Source organism: Camelus dromedarius, chromosome 7 (genome assembly GCF_036321535.1).
Source record: "Camelus dromedarius isolate mCamDro1 chromosome 7, mCamDro1.pat, whole genome shotgun sequence".
Taxonomy (NCBI): domain Eukaryota; kingdom Metazoa; phylum Chordata; class Mammalia; order Artiodactyla; family Camelidae; genus Camelus; species Camelus dromedarius.
Genome location: NC_087442.1, coordinates 63,208,790 through 63,227,500, shown reverse-complemented (window position 1 = coordinate 63,227,500; position 18,711 = coordinate 63,208,790). Strand labels below are relative to the sequence as shown.

General features: G+C 37.3%; 1 protein-coding gene across 9 annotated transcripts in view; it reads right to left on the bottom strand.

Annotated features, from left to right (window-relative positions):
* The window catches only part of MTERF1 (mitochondrial transcription termination factor 1), a 453,452-nt gene that overhangs the window by 390,486 nt on the left and 44,255 nt on the right, over positions 1 to 18,711 (bottom strand). Inside the window, exon 3 of one of the 9 annotated variants that reach the window (XR_010381706.1) lies at positions 9,873 to 9,907. The exons of the other annotated variants lie outside the window; for them this stretch is intronic. The gene's annotated coding sequence lies outside the window, so the exon portion shown is untranslated. The remainder of the gene's footprint in view (positions 1 to 9,872; positions 9,908 to 18,711) is intronic. 9 annotated transcript variants of the gene reach the window in all.

The following is an 18,711-nucleotide window of genomic DNA, read 5'->3' as shown; positions in this document are numbered from 1 at the left end:
AGGGAAAGCATGCCCTTTCTCAACATGACATTTATTCAGCACTATATAGAGGTCTGAAGATCTTTCTAGTTATTAGATTGTTCACACTAGCTGCATCTGAAAGAGGGAAAAAAATCTAGCATCGGGGGAAACTTCCCTTTTTTTTCACATTTCAGTTTCCTTCTCACGAACAGGTATCTGGAGGTCAGTATTGATTTCACCCTATAACTAAGAAGGAAAGGGCATCTTTCAAGCAAACATTTGCAGATTCTTTCCCCAATCTTCCCCACCCCACCTCTGGGGGCTATGTTTCATGATGGTCTCCAAAGAAAAAAATGAGAACCTTCTACATGACTTCTGTACTCAGTGAAGCAAAATGCAAAACAAATCTAGTTTGGATGATTTCCGTTAACCATTTTCCATCTGTACATTGTGAAAATCTAATACTAACCAGGAGGCATGTTTTTCTGCTTTTCTAATTTGAGGAAATGATTTCAAACCTGGTTTAAAACTGTATTTATATACATAAATATAAAATGTTACTTGCCTCTACCACTTTATATGTTAGTGTGAAAAAATATATGTTGAGAGAAAAAGAACAAAATTAAAATACCTTTCCCTAGACCCTTTCAATTTTCAGAACGTGGGTATTATATTCCCACTGCTTTGCTCAAATATAGACTATTTGAGAACATGATAGATGAGGGAGTAAATTACTTTCAATAGACCATTTCCAAGGTTGTTTTCTCCTTAGACCATCACATGTCAATTTGATGGATATGAATCTGAAGATTCAGTTACAATAGAAAGGGCTACAAGGTCAGAATTCATTGTGCAGTCTTCTTTGTACATCTCAGCAGCCCGGCTAAGACACCTCAGTCCTCATGACTTAAACAACCCCTCCTGTACCAGTCAGGGGCCTCTTCATCCCATGCTTCTCTTCAGAAATCTGACAACCCACGCAAGGCTACCTAAATGGACACAAAAACTACCTTAGTTCTTGGGGAGAGAGAAGCTGGTAAACCTGGTATTTAATATCCACATGCACAAATGCAATTTATACTTTATATGATGACACAAACTCTTAACTTCTGACTTGGAAAACAAAACAGGTTTTAAAACAGGTTTTTACCTGTTTTCATAGTCTTTATAGCAAAGTAGATTACAATACTAGTATGTTGTTAAATAGTCAGTTACATTAAGAACTTCTCCTAGTTTTAATACATGAATCCTAGTATAGGTAAAATAGAAAAAAAAAAAGTCCTATAACATAATTCATCATAGAAAAAGTACTATGGTTGTTTGAATAGAAGGGACTCACTAAAACTCCATATCTGTTCTCAAGGGAAACCCGAAGTTTTTATTCTTAATATCACCAAGGAGAAATGTATTACACCAACAGTTAGCATATTTAATAGAGAATAAATAATGAGTCAAGAATACCTGATGCCTGTAAGGCATTCCTAGGAGATTGAACCACATAAAATTGAAGGCCAAAAATGGTCAAATATCAACAATTTCAGATGTTTCTATATAATACTTAACACTTTACTATAATGCAAATTAGATCTAGAAAATTATCCACGTTTCCCCATTTTTACCACCACCCTTGTTGAAGCCATCATCTTTCACCTGGAAAATTTCAAGGGACTCCTTGCTTGTCCCGGTGCTTCCATTCTCTTCTAGGATTTATTTTCTTTTCTACTGTCAGATCGATCCTTTTTTAACTTTTTTTTTTTTAATTTTTTATTTGTTAACGTACATACATAAAAGTGCACACAAATCATGAAGGTACAGTTTGATGGATTTTCACAAACTGAACACATTCATGTTACCAGTGCCCAGATCAATAAATAGAAAACTCACATAAATGGATTCATACAATGTGTTCTTTTCTGCATTGGGCTTTTTTCACTCAACATTTTATTTGAGTTGGCATGTTGTTTCATGCTATTGCATGTAGCAGCAAACCATTCATTCTCCTTGCTGTATAACATTCCACAGCTATGAGTATATCACAAGCTATTTATCTATTCTGCTGTTGATGAACCAAAGCGATCTTTTTAAAATGTAAATAAAATCAGGTAATTTCCCTAATTAAATTAATTAATCTCACTTGCTTCCTACTGTATTTAAAAGATCCAAAATTCTTACCAGGGTGGAGCCCACCCCTTCAATTTACCTTACCACATTCCTACCATACTCTCCCTAACACCATGCTCTATCCACACACTCCTATTTCTATTTCTTCTCTCTGTAACATGCTGACTAAGCTGTTTCCCAGCACAGATCCTTCAAATAGGCTGGTCGCTTTCTAGAATGTTCTCCCTAGCTCCCCCTACCTACCCACCCAAATCAAGGGGAAATTTAAAGGCTGGCTCTGACTCATTCTTCAGCTTATACTGAGGTCATCTTTTCAGACATGCCTTCCTCAACTTTCTTCCTTGGAATAAAGTTACTCTATTTCACACCACCCTGATTGTTTCACTTTGACTTATCACTTTATTTCAACTTGACTTTTCTTTTCTTTTCTTTTTTTTTTTCAACTTGACTTTTCACTTTAGCTCTGAGAGGAAAATATTAAGGATAAAATGCCTACAGTATTGATAGCAGAGAGAAATACAATTTGGTTATTTTAAAGAAGAGCTCCAACAAAGGGGAAAAAAGGAGATTTACTATCTAGGCTACAGTCAAACCTCAATTCACAAAATGAATGCAATCAATTTAAAGGAAACCTCATTCTAGCTGGTTATAAAATCTGGAGCTATTGTTTTTTAACAGTTAACAATTTTTCACTTTTCAGTCTGTTGCTTTGGCATCAGAGCCAGGTAGTATGAGAATTAAGGACTTTGAATGGTCCACAACTAGAGAAATGTTGAGACCAAGATTTTATTATGGCAGTCTCCAAATTCTCAACTAGGCCTTTAAGATGCCCTGCAGCACACCTCGTGGGAGTGTTCCCTGCAGGCCAAGTGGCACCAACTTCCCACAAAACTATAAACAGAGTTCCAAGAACAAAATCACTTCAACTGAAGAAATGGAAGTTTTAGATGGAAAGCATTTACAGTGTTTTCTACAAAGGTACAAAATGTTTCTACAGAGGAAAATGAACAAAATTTTTACTCTGCTTTTCAAAACTAAACTAGAATTTTCCATCAACCAACTAGAGAAAGTAAGCCAGTGCATTTATGTAATTTGCAAGTCCTGGACATTTCTAATTAAGTAAAGAAAAGTGGTAGGTTAAAAATAAAAAAAAGTAATGTATTTTTAAAGGGTAGTAGGGAAATTAAATGTGTTCAGTTGGGTTTAACTTCTTCATGAAAATAAGCTTCTTATTCTGGCAAGAAATGGGTCATAGCAATAAAAGTGTGCTGTAAATTCAATTTGACAAATGAGAAAATAAATTCCTGAGGGTAAGGCCTATTAAAGGAATATTTTAATTTAATCATGCAATGAATATTTCTGAGGAGCTTCTATTTATGCAAGAAACTGCCTTACATATTTTAACGAGGTAAAACATACAATTAGTTAATATAGTAATAGTTTGTTCTATTACTAACTTCTCAGCCATAATATAAAAAAAATCAAATATAAGGAAAAAAGTTAATCTCTGTATGAAGAGTCCAGCTTCCAAAATTTGCTTATAAAGTTCAAAATTCAGTAATGTATTACAGGCACAACTTAAAGGCATGTACAGAGAATTAGCCATTTCAGTGAACAGAAAAACAGCCTGCTTCTTTGACATAAAATGTGATATGATGCCACCTTATGGTTGAAAATTAAATATGAAAATAAACACTCATTTTTCAGATATACCTTCTTCAATCCCTGGGGCAGCGGGGCAGGGAATGATTAAGTATTACTACATCTGTAAATTTCACAAATCTAAATACATCAACTTAATCCTGGGGAGAAAACATAAAAGGGTCACAATGCAAGTGTGCAGTATCTGGCACAAAGGAAGACTGCATTTTGTCAAGGGTCTGCTCATCTGCCAAAATATCCATTTTAAGCATTTTCATAGCAAATGCCAGTTAGGTTTTCCTAGTTCAAAAAGCTGTTCTTTACTTCTAGTTTCAAAAAAACAACAAAAATATAAAGTGAAATCAAGTGGAAAATGTTGGAATTAACCACCTATAATTTATGAAGTCTTAGGTTGAATGATATAGAAGTCCCATTTTTGTAGGTCAAAATGGTCAAATATTGGAAATTTCATATGGTTCCTTCCATAGTAAGCTTAAGCATAAATGTAAATTAAAGGATCTCAAAAAATAAACAAGCATAATAGTATTAGCCCAACATTAAGTATCAGTTGTTCCTCACCGAACCACTGGAGAAACCTGGCTTAGTCTTTCCCAAGTATTCTTCATCAATGACATTTCTCTGTGGCCTAACTGATCTTCTTGGGCCCCATGTACTTTCATACCCTCCACTGGTCTATGACTCACTTCCTGGCAAGCATTACAGAAATTTCTGCAAGTGCTCAAAGTTCCAACTTTACAGTCAAGTATCATTTATTGACCAAATTTTTCTAGTCCTAGTTAATTCTATTTACTGTTCCACAAATCCAAGATTTGGGGGAAATGCAGATCTCCTTCAATACTTATTTTATAAAATGCTGTTTCCAAAGTCGTTTGTCATCTCAGTATTGCTATAAAGCCTCAATGGTTCCTGAGAAGAAGTACCTTCCAGCCTAAGAGCTACAGGAAAAGACTCTCCTTTCTTTCAAAGTTGTTTCTTCTGTCACATTATCAAATATTCTTCTTTCTTCCCTTCCTTCCCCTTTCTCTAGCAATGGTAGCTATTGTTAAAACTCTCCAGGGGCTTTATAATAGAAATTTTCAGTACTCAACTGCTGAATCTTTATCAGATATGTAGGTTATTCTATCTCAGCAGTAAATTTTTGGAAAATGTTATAGAAAAGTGATAGAAACAAACCCACTTATAAACAAGGCTCTATTTAAGGGATACTCATTCATATAGAATTACTGCAAAATTCCCAAGAAATCAAATACTAAGTGTTAATATTAGGGGAAAATGGATGAAGATTTTATGGGAACTATCTGTATTATCTTTGCAGTTTTTCTATACATTTAAAATTATTCCAAAAAAAAAGATTATTTTTAAAAAAAGTTCATGGAATCATGTCAAAGTCAAAAGTCACAGGTAATTTGTCTTCTCTCCAACAGCTTTACTAGATTGAGATATTTTTTCCTTCTTTTCATATTTACTTATGTATTCTACAAACACAAGATCTCTTGTATGTGCTAAGAGATTGGAGCTGTCATCTTACTCCTGAGGAGAAAGGCCAGCTTGGTGGCTCCTGGTTTGAAGTTCCCTGTTCAAATACCAATGTAGATAGAGACATGATTGCTCTGAGAACTTTGCCAGGTCACTTCCCTCTCTGTGATCTGCTTTTGTCTCATGCCTAAAGGGACAGATAATTCTTACCTCTCACCTCTGCCAGAAAAGGAAAGAAAGTTAACATGTTAATCTGAACATATTTTTTAAAGAGGAAAAACATATTTTTAAGTGCCAGTTTCATACACCATACAGAATATTAATACCTAGTGGTTTCGTCAGCCTTAGATAGTAAGCTCCTCAGGGCAGATCCTGCCTTTTGAATCACAGTGGATACTCTTGAGTCCTTTCACAAATAATGATGCCAATCCTTAACACTGAAGTTTTAATCCTGAAATGTAGGATTCATTTCTAGTAGCTTTTGTAGCTACCTATGAGTACATCAGTATTAACAATGCACCCATTTTCAATTCCTAAATACTTGTTTTACTTCTAATAGGGCACAAGGATCTCAAAAATCTGCTTTTATAATACTATTTACATCCTGAGAAAGGACTTGTGCCCAGAATCACATAGTAACACATAGACATCTATTCAAGGACCCATTTGGACTCTTCTATTTGGCTGCCATTTCACTCCTGCCTCTCTCTGTGTTTAACCTTTCTCCCCCTCCAGGGTAGTTAGCAGAAGCCACAGTATGAGGAATGGGGGTTCTTAGAAGCTGCTGAGATCAAAAGGGTCCACCCTGCATGAACAGCATTTCTCTCTTCCTGGGAGGTTTCCACCACTGCTGGGGAAGGGCCAGGGTGGGCAGGAGGGGTTTTCTATTAATTCCGAGCTGATGTCTTTACAGTAGGAATCTAAAAGTTTCACAACTAGAAGCAATGAATACCTTAATGGTTGAGGGTGATGTATACAGCCTTCTGTGTTTAGAAGAGAGGCAGAGCCTGAAGATTCTTACCCCAAATGGAACACCGCCCAGACTGTGTATGAGGAAATCTGCTGAGCAAATGTTAGCTGCCTGCCCTCTTTCTTCTGACTGCAGATTTGTTATTCTTTGGAAATGATGGAACTTTTCTTTCCTATAGGCCCAGACAAAATATCAGGGAGCCTCGAGAACTGAGAAATCCCCACTGTCTCCTTCAAGAGCCCATCCCAACACTTTGCAAGAGACAAGTCACTACTGCTTTCCAGAAATATTCCAGGACAGGGGACTCAAGGATCAGAGAGGGCCTCCACCTAAGGTACAAGAGAAAGTCTCCGCTCACCCCTTCACCACCTTGCCGGCTGTGCAGCCTCATCAAAAATACAGGGAGAATCATCAGTATATGGAGGGGCCTAAATACAATCAGATTTTAGAGATCTGACAAAGTTAAATACACAAAAATTTAGAGCTACGCTAATACGGTAATCATCAGCCATATGCGGCTATTTAAATTTAAATTACTTTAAAGTAAATAAAATTGAAAATTCTGTTCCTGAGTCATACTAGCCACTACAGCCTATTGTGTTGGACAGCCCAAATATGAAGGATTTCCATCACTGCCGAAAGTTACATTGGGCAGCACTGATATAGTTAGAGAATTATATTTGGACTCTTAAAACCCTGCTATATCATCTTCAGTTCCTTTCAATAAACATTCACTGAGTTTTTACTTCAAGCAAGACACTGGGAAAGGCGCAGCAGAACATACAGCATCAAAGATGAATATGATAGTAACAGGGTAACAGGAGCTTTCATTTGCAATTTAGAAATATACATGTAAATAATTACCTATATTATAAAACAGAAATATGAACTATAGCAGAAGAACAAGCAAATTGCTGTGCTCAGACAAGTAGAAAAGGATGAAACCATTTCACACTAATCTCCAGCAGTTGTAGGATTCCAAGATAACAGCACTGTCCTGATTGAGAAGCTGCACATTTCCATGCTGTCAGCTCCAGGTAAATAGCATTTGAATGTGTTCCACCAAAATTGCTTTGAAAACTTGTCCAAAATAAAATTTTCTTTGGTGAGAAGACATAAGAAGCATAAGTGGCACCACATGCTAATGAAAAGTACATAGAACTTACAAGTCAGGAGACCTGTTTGAGAGCTAGCCCTATTCTTACAAGCTGTGTGACCTTGGGCAAGCCACTAACTTCTCTGAGCCTCAAGATCCTCATTTTCAAAGTAGGGGAAATAATCCCTACTCCATCTGCCCCATAAGCTACTACTGCAAGAACAACCATGATAATGAAAGCACCTCAGAAACAGTAGAATGTTATATTATTATCACTGAAAGTGACATGAAACTTCAGATAACCTATAAATCCACTCCCAGCACGTAAATTGTGAACTGCACGTGGAAGGTTCAAATTCTGCACAAGGAATAATATCAAATTTTCAATATATAAATCTTCATTTAGATTTAAAAGCAAAAATACACACTCCCTGTCATCACATCTACCTTTCCTACTGGGGTCACAGCCATCAAAAGTTCACTGCATCTTCATCCCAGAGGACAATTTGCCTCATGCCAGCATGAAGGAGGCCATAGCATTGAGGATGAATTTACCTTGAATGATAAATAATTAAAATTTTCCTAGCTAGGGCAAGTCAACTGATGAATGGGAAAGTGGGATAGGTCTGTTTGTTACTGAGAATAGAATGGATCCTTGGGATCATTGCTACAGTGTCACAAATGGAAAGAAAGGAGTCCTTGGAACAATTGCAAAATATGTATTCTGTTGATTTCATGAGGAATGTTAATAAGAATTTCACACTTTGTAACCACAAGCCTTTGAGTCTGTCGGTGAAAATACTAAACACTTCTGTAAACGTAAAATGACACCACTTTTACTTTCCTGCAACTCCTGGCAATAGCATGGGATGATTTCTTTTTCAGCAGAGAGTGTGACTAGACTGGGTTTTTTCCCAGATGTGTAGGGAATGGTTTCAATTACCTGGTGCCATGCCTTAATTTTTGAGCACCCCCTCGAACCTATTGGGTTTGGCAGTTCCAGTAAAAGGGTGGAAACATGGAGGGGGCCTTGCAGCCATCCAAGCTATGGTTTCACCATGCTCACCATGTAGCTGGCACAGACTCACATACAATAGAATAGAAATGCTTATACTGGGATGCAAGGCACTGAATAGCATAAAGTTTCAACAAGGAGGCCTAAGGTTAAAACAATAAACTTCAAATGATGTATGCCACATGTGACATTTTGGTTCCAGACATAACAGCCTAAACCAAGGTCTTTTGCTTGACAATTCCAAAACAATATTACTCTCCTAGGTTTCTGATTTTGATTTTGCCTCAATTGCTCACAGATTACACTTTGGCAAACTTGGAGACAACATAGTACTGTTTAAAATGCACATGCCGGGAAGCCTGCAAGATGATCTGCACTAAATCATCCCTGAATTCTTCGTTCCTGTGGTCACTTAACCATTTCCACAAATGTGGCATGGACTTTTTCTTCTGGAGGAAAATTTGAAATAATCATTATAATTAAGTAGTACAGTGAATTCTCCCCCTCCCCAAATAAAACAATGGACATTTGTTCTAATATAATTGGCCATTTATCCCAGATCTCAGCAATTTATAGCTCAGCTGTCTAAAACTGAAATCACAACATTTTAATAGCAAATTATAGACTTATCAGTCATGGAAAAGTCCGGAAGTGGGCTCCAAAAAGTCCAAGTCTTGGTTTGCATTTCATAACCCAGTTGAAAGGTCCAATAGTCTTTGTATTTCTTCACTATTTTGAAATACTATGTATAACCAAATAAAAGCTAAAGGAAGCAATACACTTTATGAGAAAAGCCAAAGGGAGACAGATGACCATAAAATCTCAGAGCTGGAAGGACTTGAGAGCTTACCTAGTCCACTCCAGTATTTTACAAATGAGGAAAATAAGGTTCAGGTAAGGAATTAGCCTAAACTGAGGACAAGTTTAGAACCACAATTAAGTTCCTTCCCTTTATTCAATCAGTGTTTATTCTACTAGACCGTAGTCTTTACTCCCAGCTAGGACACTGAATTGTCCTTTGGTGATAGTGGGGAAAAAAAATCACAAAATCCTTCCCTACCTCTGATTTCTCCTCTGTAAAAGCAGGATAATATCAACTACTCCATCATCTGCATTAGATGAATGTACAATATTATTATATAGACAATTAGCATAATAAAGTTACATGCTCAAGAGAATGAAAAGGAAACATCAAAGTTGTTTGTTTTTTAAAGATTATTTGAAGTTACAAATGGATAGGAATTTTTCAAAGTTCAAGGCCCTAAAGAAGCCTACAGTCAGTAAATCCACAGAGCAGTCATAAAACAAAGATGTTTTATCTCCTTTCAAATGCTTTTCCAAAGTTATCCAAGTCAAAATGATCATGGGGAAGAAAAGAAAATCATGGCATCTGAATTAATAGGCATTAGACATTTGAAACATGGAATTGCAACAAATGTGCAAATTTAAATTTAGGAATTTTCCTTTTGCATTCTCCTCATAGTTATTCATAATATAAGCAGTGTCATTTGCAAGCAAGGATAAACATTCTTCACTGATGCCAGCAAACATTCTTTGTAGCAAAAACTTACTAATGAACATCTTCTCACCAGTGAGTCCCTGCCACCTACCAAGAAGAAAAACAAACTAATTATTTTTCTTGAATTTTTTTCAATTTTTATATTATCTTTTATATATTAAGCAAAAAGATGACGGAAAGACTCTGGTCCCTTTAAATCAAATTTTATTGCATTTTTCTTCACCTAGTCATATTACAGGAAGGAAAAGTCCATTCTTGTTGATGCTTCTTTATGAAAGATAACAATTTGTGATTACCTTTCACTCATATTATATGAAGAAATTGGCATAGAAAGAGATTATTAGCTTATTTCATCATAATTAAAGTGCTTATGATGACCAAAGGAAATAAGGGTTCTTGCAAGACCCTGTGCCTTGAAGCATTCTTTGCACATAGGAAAGCCCTGTCCCTTTCTGATATTCAGGTCCTTCTAGCTTAAGAGCATGGAAATGAGCAAAGATTCCAACTGTTCTGATTATAACCAATATCACCAATGTAAACAATCAATAAATTGTTTTAAAAAAAAAAGTTTATTAGAAATGGGTTCAGAAATGAACCCATCACATAGGCCAACATGCCCTCATTTGTATGGTCTAGAATCTTAAATATATCAAGCACACAGCTACAGTACTGCTTCAATTATTGATGAATTCATTTTGTTCTGTTCTCTGATGAGAGACTGATTCTCTGATTCATAACTACCATCTATCCTGTTCAGACCCACAGTCGTAAGAGAAACTTGGCAAGGGTGCATAGTGTGAGAGCAAATCCCTCACCACTGCAGTACTGACGGAGGGATTCCTCAGGGTAGAGGCCCCATGACAAAGTAATGAGAGCTAAAAATGGAAAAGGACTTCCACTTCTGGCCATAACAGATAAACTTTTCCATTTAAACAATTATAAAACTTGACAAGACATATGAAATAACTGTTTTCAGATGTTAACCAACAGGGGAAAAATCTGATCCCTGAAAGAAGGGAAATGAACAAGGGGAGCCTGGAAGTACTTTACAGATCTCTTTAGTCTTTACAGGTGTGGGTGGGAGGAAACAGATCAGAATTCAGGGCCACTGAGGCAGCTGGAATTCATGGAGCATGGTACTAGAGGGAGAGGGACTGTGTAATTTGTACAAATACGTAATTCCAAGTTGAGAAAAGTGCTATAAAGGAATAATAGCAGTTCCAGAAATCTGCACAGGGGTTGGATACTAGGCAACAGATGCATAGAACAAGACTCTGCAAAGCCAGGGAAAGAACAACTACAGGGAGCTATGGGCTGAACAACTACCAGAGTTCCCAAAGGATCCCAAGTTTCACCCTGCCAAGTTGGAGAGACTTCACTAAACACTCTGCGCATTCGACAGACCCTAGAAAAACCATGCCTTAGGAAGAAGACTACTCTAGCCCTGGTAAAGGCACTCTATATCTGCCCTAGCAAAGAACAGGAAAAGGAGAAAAACTACAAATAATTACCCCTATTTAGAGACTCATGATGCATCAGCAATGGATAATCCATTAGCAAATTAAAGCTTCAGAAAAAGTCCTGCAGTAAAGAAATCTGTTTAACTTTGTATAATTGTGAATTTCCCAAACCCACTTGACTGTAAAATCGTTTCCCTGAAAAAATGTCTACAAGCATCCCCTGGAAGTAATATCCATTTCTCCACTCAAAAAATCTATTTATTGAGCAGCTATATGCCAGACAGTACACTGGGTGTTGCAGATACAAAAATAAACATCACCCCTGTTCTCCCAGAGCCTAGAGTTTAGTTGGGAAAATAGACAATAATTAAGCAAAAAGTAAACAAACACATGATTTCATGTTGAGCACAGTGCTATGAAGGAAATAGTTTTTTAATATTAAATAATGACAAGTGGGACATATTTAGATGGGATATTGGCCTCTCTAATATCATTAAATATTATTAATATCATTTAAGATGATATTTGAAGGATGAGAAGGAGACTACACATGAAGAGCAGACAAAGGCATTCCAGGCAAAATACCAGCATCTGTGACAACCCCAGGGTGTGACACTGCTTAGCAAGTTCAGAGAATTGAAAGGCCAGCGAGGTGGAAGAGGAGGAGTGACTTCAGGAGGGACTGGAAGGATTGGCAGAGGCCGGGTCATGCAGGGCTTCTGGGAGACAGGAAACAGCTTGGGTTTTATTCTAAGTAAAATGGAAAGGAGTTTAAACTGGGAAGTCACTTGACAGGATTTGTTTTTCTAAAAGGTCGCTGTGGCTACCCTGTGAAGAACAGCATCAAGAGCCAGGAGAAACTTAGGAAAAATACAAAGAAGCTGTATTAGTTTTCAATTGCTGTTCTAATAAATTATCACAAACTTAGTGGCCAAAACAACACAAACTTACTATCATACAGTTCTGTAGGTCTGATGTCTGACATGGGTCTCCTTGAGCTAAAATCAGCAGGACTGCTTTCTTTTCTAGAGGCTCTAGGGAAGAATCAATTCCTTGCTCATTCAGGTTGTTGGCAGAATTCAGTTCCCTAAGTTTGTAGAACTGAGGCCCCTGTTTCCTTGCTGGCCATCCCCTCAGACCAGTCTCAGCTTCCAGAGGCCACCCACATTCCTTGGTTTGTGGCCTCCTTCCTCTATCTTCAAAGCCAGCAATGGTGGGTTGAGTCATTCTCATACTTCAAATCTTTCCTCCTTCTTCCATTTCATCTCTCTAAGGCAAGAAGTATTCTTTGCTTTTAAGGACACATGTGATTAGGGTGGGTTCACCTAGCTAATCCAGGATAATCTCACCATTTGAAGATCTGTACCCTTAATTACATTGGTAAAGTCCCTTCTGTCTTGTGTATGGTGACACCTTTACAGATTCCGGGGATTAAAGTATGTACATCTTTGAGGGGACAGGAGGAGAAGCATTATTCTGCCTACCACAAAAGTGGTGGTAAGTAGTTCCAAGTGAACAATGGGCAAATCAGACCAGTGTGGTAGCAATGGAAAAAGGTACACAGATTTAAGGCATATTTTATAGACAAAATTAATAGCCTTGGTGGTGATTTGGTTATGTGGGTAGAGGTACAACACGAAGGAATCAAGGCTGACTTCTAAACTCCTGATCTTTCAGGCTTATCAGCTGAGTGCCAGGAGATGCCTTTCATAAAATAAAGAAGGCGAGGAGTAAAACCAGTCTTAGAGGAAAATTCAGTAGGTCTGTTTTCTGTGTAACACTCCTAGACGAACATGAACCAGATCACCTCTGAGATCTCTTACTGCTTTAACACTCTAAGTAGGCCCTAAAAATACCTCTGCTATATAATATTTCTTTAGGTCAGAGTGCCTGAATTTTTATAATTACATGTCATTCCTATTATCTTGAGAAACACATATTCAAGGGTGACATGTTTATGACTCATCATATTCTTTGAAGTGAAGGAAACTTTAGTATGTTAGTTATTTATTACTGTGTAACAAATTGCCCCAAAATTTAGCAGCTTAAAACAACACAATTTCTGTGGATCAGAAGTCCAGATGTGAATTAGCTGGGTCCTCTGCTTCATGGTCTCTCATGAGGCTGTAATCAAGATGTTGGTCAGGGCTGGCGTCTCAACTGAAGGCTCAACTGGGGAAGAATTCAATTCCAAGCTCATTGACATGGCTATTGGCAAGAACAAGGGTTGTTGACCTGAATTATTCACTGACTGCTGACCAGAAGTCACCCTCAGCTCCTTGCCTTGTGGGTCTCTTCACCATTGCAATTTATTTCATCAAAGCTGGCATGAGAGAGAAAGTCTGCTAGGAAGTCACAATATTTTCCAGCTTAATCCTAGAAACAACATCCCCTCAACCTTGCCATATTCTATTGTTTAGAAGCAAGTTTCTTAAGGGGAGGGAAATTCACAAGGCCATGAATACCTGGAGGCAGAGATCACTGGGGTCCATCACAGAGACTACAGACTACACTTGGGGATTAAGAAATCAACAAGGTCAAAAAAGGGAAAATGAGAAAGGCAACCATCATTTTCTCAACTTTTTTAGGACAGCAGGCCTAAACAGTATCCCTCAGCCACTAGATTGCTCCCAGGAGAGGTGATAAAGAAACTAGTTATGAGGTAGAAAAAAGACAACCCAAGAAGGATTTCAAGTCAGTTTGGCAATAGCTTCTAAAGGTTATAACAGGGGAAAAAAGATTAAGCCAAGTTATTTTTTAATATTCTTAGCTCAAAATTAACTTACTAAAAAGACTTTTAGCAGTATTGCAACAAAAACACAAAAAGAAAAAAAACAATATTTTGGAAAATATACTTGTCCTTGAAATAACAATGAAAACATATAATAAGCAATTGCTTATGGAAATTTCTTAAGAACAGAATGCTTCCAAATTCTGCCATCTTGTAAATTATCCCAAACGTTGATTTTTTTTTAAAGTAGAAATAAGGGCAAGGACAACTTTCCTGGGCTTCTCAAAAAGCATCCGTAACTATGCTCATAGTCTTCCTTTTTTCCTTTCTCTTTTCATGTCTTTAACTTTAGAATTACTTGAGTGCTGCTGTATTGGACTAAAAGCCTTATAATTTCAATTTTGAAAAATAAATAAAAGCACACAAATCTAATAATAATATATCAATATTGATTCATTAGCTATAACAAATGTACCACACGAATGTAAGATGCTAATAATCATGCAAACTAGGTGTGGGGTATATGGAAACTTCCTTTAATATCTTTATAATTTGTCTGTAAATCTAAGCTTGTTCTAAAAATAATGGTTATATTAAAAAAAAATACAAATCCCCAAGTAAACAGGTTAATGGAAATGAAAAAAAAAAATAGACAGCATGGGGGGAGGGTATAGCTCAAGTGGTGGAGCACATGCTTAGCATGTAAGAGGTCCTGGGTTCAATCCTTGGTAACTCCTCTAAAAATAAATAAACAAACAAACCTAATTACCACCCCCCACAAAAAAATTAGACAATGCAGACTCTCTAATATCCCTTCCTTATATTGGCAAAGACTTTCATTGCTTTAGAATAGGTGCTCAGGCTGGGACTTGATATCACAGAGACTCCTGTCCTGGGACCTCAGCTGCAGCAGGACCTTCAGAGGACAGAGTACAGATTCAGATTCAAATATCTGAAAACACACCTTCTGTTAAAAAAAAAAAAAAAAGCAGGCTAACTCTTCATTCCCTAGGCCAGCAATCTGGAATAATAACCTAGGGATCCCTTCCTAGAAAAATACCCAAGGGATGGTAAAAGCTATATGCACTGAGCTGTTGCTCCCTGTGTTATTTACAACTTTGGAAAAATTAGAAGCAACTAAGTGTTTAACTACAAGAGAATGATTAATTGTCTTATGGCAATCTACTAATTGAAATATTATGCAGTCATTAAATGATGATTATGAAGATTATGTTACAAGCGGGGAAAAGTTGATGATACATTTATGACATAAGATGGGTATTTTTAAAATCAAAACACAAAGGTATATATAGTATATAAATTTAACTTTTGTCTGTCACCACCCAAAGTGTCCAGATTATTATTCTTACAACTCCCCCTCCTTTCGGATGTCTTTCTTTTACAAATATCTATTACATACCAGGCAATGTTCTTTTCCTCCCTGTGCTATATCTTGAAAGCAGACTCTTGACACAGAGTTATAGCAAATGCTTTGAATAACAGATAGCACAACCTGACCCACATCAGATATGAGTGGCATCTGGCAGACAAAGTGGCTGGTGAAATGAAAGCAGGTCTTCCTGCCCCATAGCAACAGCGTCCTCTTTTCCCAAGCCATGCTGTGGGTCTAAGGGGACAATCTTTATTCAATCATCCATTCAGCAAACATTTACTGAACATCTACTAGGTGCCAGGCAATTTGCAAAATGTTGGTGATCCAATGGTGAGTAAAATGGACAAGGCTCTTGTCTTCATAAAACTTACAGTCTACTATGAAATACAAATAACCCTACCAATATGTATAGCAGAAAATCATGTTCCTACTATGAAAGAAAATACAGAGTCCTATGAAAGAATATTATGAGAGGACTTAATTTATATGGAGAATCATTTTTGCTCAAGGATATAGCACATATCAAGCACTATTTTTGTGGGCTGTTTGTTAACATGAAAATGTTGGGGACAATGTGAGCCTTAAATGTCCATTCATCTCATTCACAAAGATTTACAATACAGTCTTGCTGTGGGTCTTCCAAGTACAGAACCATGCACTTCCCTAACTTAGTTTTCCTATAATTCCACTAAATGCTCCAGATTCTCGGCAGAAACATTCTTATCCCACTTCTTCTAGAGCTGACCTCACATTTAATCTTGGAAAAGATTTCACTGCCCACTATAGGCCTAAATCCTTTCTTTCTGTTTTCACTCTACACACACACGCATGAAATAAGAAAGGGAAAAGGTATTAACAGCTGCAAAATACCAGATGTGTAGAACATTTATAGCTGGTCAACCTGGCATGTGCACCCCCTTTATCTGGAATGACCCTAATATTCATTTGGGAATCTACCCCTTCCCCACTCTCAGGCTGGTGTGCTGGATGGGACAATCTTTCCAGCTCCATGGGTGAAGCATATATTTCAGCCCAAAGTCAACCTGGCTTTTGTTCAGTCAAGTATGTGACACACACCAGTCCAACAGAAGCGTATCTCAGGCCTTGTGCTAAGAACAATGGGATAAAAGCTTTTGCTCTATTTCACTGGTTTTAAAGCTAGAAGGGGATTTGTCTAGAAACTTTTGACATCTGTCTTGTAATTACAAAGAGAGGGCTTGAGAACAGACTGAACACACAAAAAAACTATGCTGAAAGATGGAGAAAGGAGAAATAGACCCTGATAATACTTTGAGCCCCAGACTCTAGGCCAGTTTTCCCTCGTACATCCTGCATCTAGTCCACGGCAAATACTCTCAGTATTCTTTGCACAACATACACTGGAAAGAGAGATCAACCAACACAGCCACCTCTCCTTCACTCCTGCAGTCAGAGCATCTAGTAGGCTGGTCTCTGCCTTTTAGATAGTCTGTGTAATCACCAGACATCAGTCCACTATATTCTCTTAACCACAGGGGACACATATCAATTTCTCCACATCATTTGTTAAATCTTCTCTCTCTTGATCTGAGATGAAGAAAGAAACACCCCTCCAACCCACCTTCTTGGAGATGGGACTCACCACAACTCTCTCCAAAGAAATCTTTACAAATCCTGAAACCACTTCTACTCTCTCAACATTTTCATGACCCTTTTGTGGGCTGGGGATTTAAGAATCAATCATGTAACCAGTTCTCAGTTTACTACTTTGGAAATTCTGCATAGGAATCACCTTCTCCTGTAGAATGCAGCATCAACTGTATCTTTGGATCTTGGCCAAATATCCATTTTAATATTGTTACACATGTGAACATTACCCATCACAAATTTTGGAAGGGGAAAAAACTGAAAACTGCTTCAATATTTTCACATTTCCTACAGAGCCCAAAATGAGAAGTCTGACCCTGAGATAATCAGAGACAAGAACTAAGACCATATTATTTAGTATTCAGGGAAATTTGAAGGGTTTAGAGGAAAGCAATCAAGATGATTAAGGAGCAAAAAAATTAAGGATAAAGGAATTATGGTCTCCTGAAAGTAAATACCCAACTGTAACCCTAACATATAAAAATGTCTACACTCAAAGGGAGTGTGTCAGGCTAGTAACAAGTTTGACTTGGCAATAACAGAACAAATGAACCTAAATTCTAGCAGAAAGATTTATTAAATATTTTAATGGGTCACCAATGGAGGCCATAGGTCCTTCTTTGAAGTTATTTTTAAAAATAGAAAAGTCTCTCTTTAAAATGGCTTAGCAGAAATATTGCTCTAAAACAGGGTGTGATCTCTTTAACATACTGTGAATCTTTTGCATGTATGGCCATTGTTGATTCTCCTATGCTAGATTCTCCGGATCTCTTATTGGTGCCCTTTGCTGTAATCTCTATTCTTTAATCTTAGGTATCTCCTGTGTCTTGACATCCTGTACGAGGAAATTTCTGGTTAGTTTCTGACACTGTCTCAGTTTAGAACAAAATGTGAAGACAAATTCTCCATCCATAACCGAAACATAACACTTGCCTAGATTTATGGTTTTGAAAGACCTTGAGATGTTTTCTCATTTGTGCCACCCACAGAATTTCCTTCTAAAGTCTGGACTTGGTTTTAACATCCTATAGAATTCTGTAGTTGGAGAGGAAGCCTTCAAAGGTTTTGAGACTCTGCCAGTTCCTGGAAGGTTTTTATTGGCTGCAAGTTATGACTGAAATTATTTACTTGCTATTCAGTTTAATATGTTAAGAGAGATTTCTAAATAGGCTGCCTCAGGCTTTTCAATGCTACCTAGAATAATGATGTAAAAACTGTACAACAGTGTGAGAGACAAAAGATAAGTTTAGAGAAAAACAGCTCCAGTAACCCAGAGAATTTTTTTAATAAGTCCTTCTGTGTTTCTGTCACATACATTTTCCTGCTGCCTTCAACCTTAGTATCTATTATCCATGCATATGGAGTTTCCAAGAGTGGCTAAGGAATTCTGGCATCCATGTATGTGCGTGTATGTGTAATATTTGCATCTGTACATAACATGCATAAGAGCTGGTGGCACACAAGACATATCATACCTTCTCCAAACCAAAATGAAGATGAAAACAATATTTTTGAGAAGGAAAGTAATATAGATACTGCTACATCAAACTCCCAGCTTACTGCTCCTTTCATCATGCTAAGTCCCCGCAGCAAATTTATGCCCAGCACCACTGACTATTTTTTTCTCTATTGCAGGAATTCTGAGTTTCCACATATGAAAGCAAAAGATATCATGCATTCA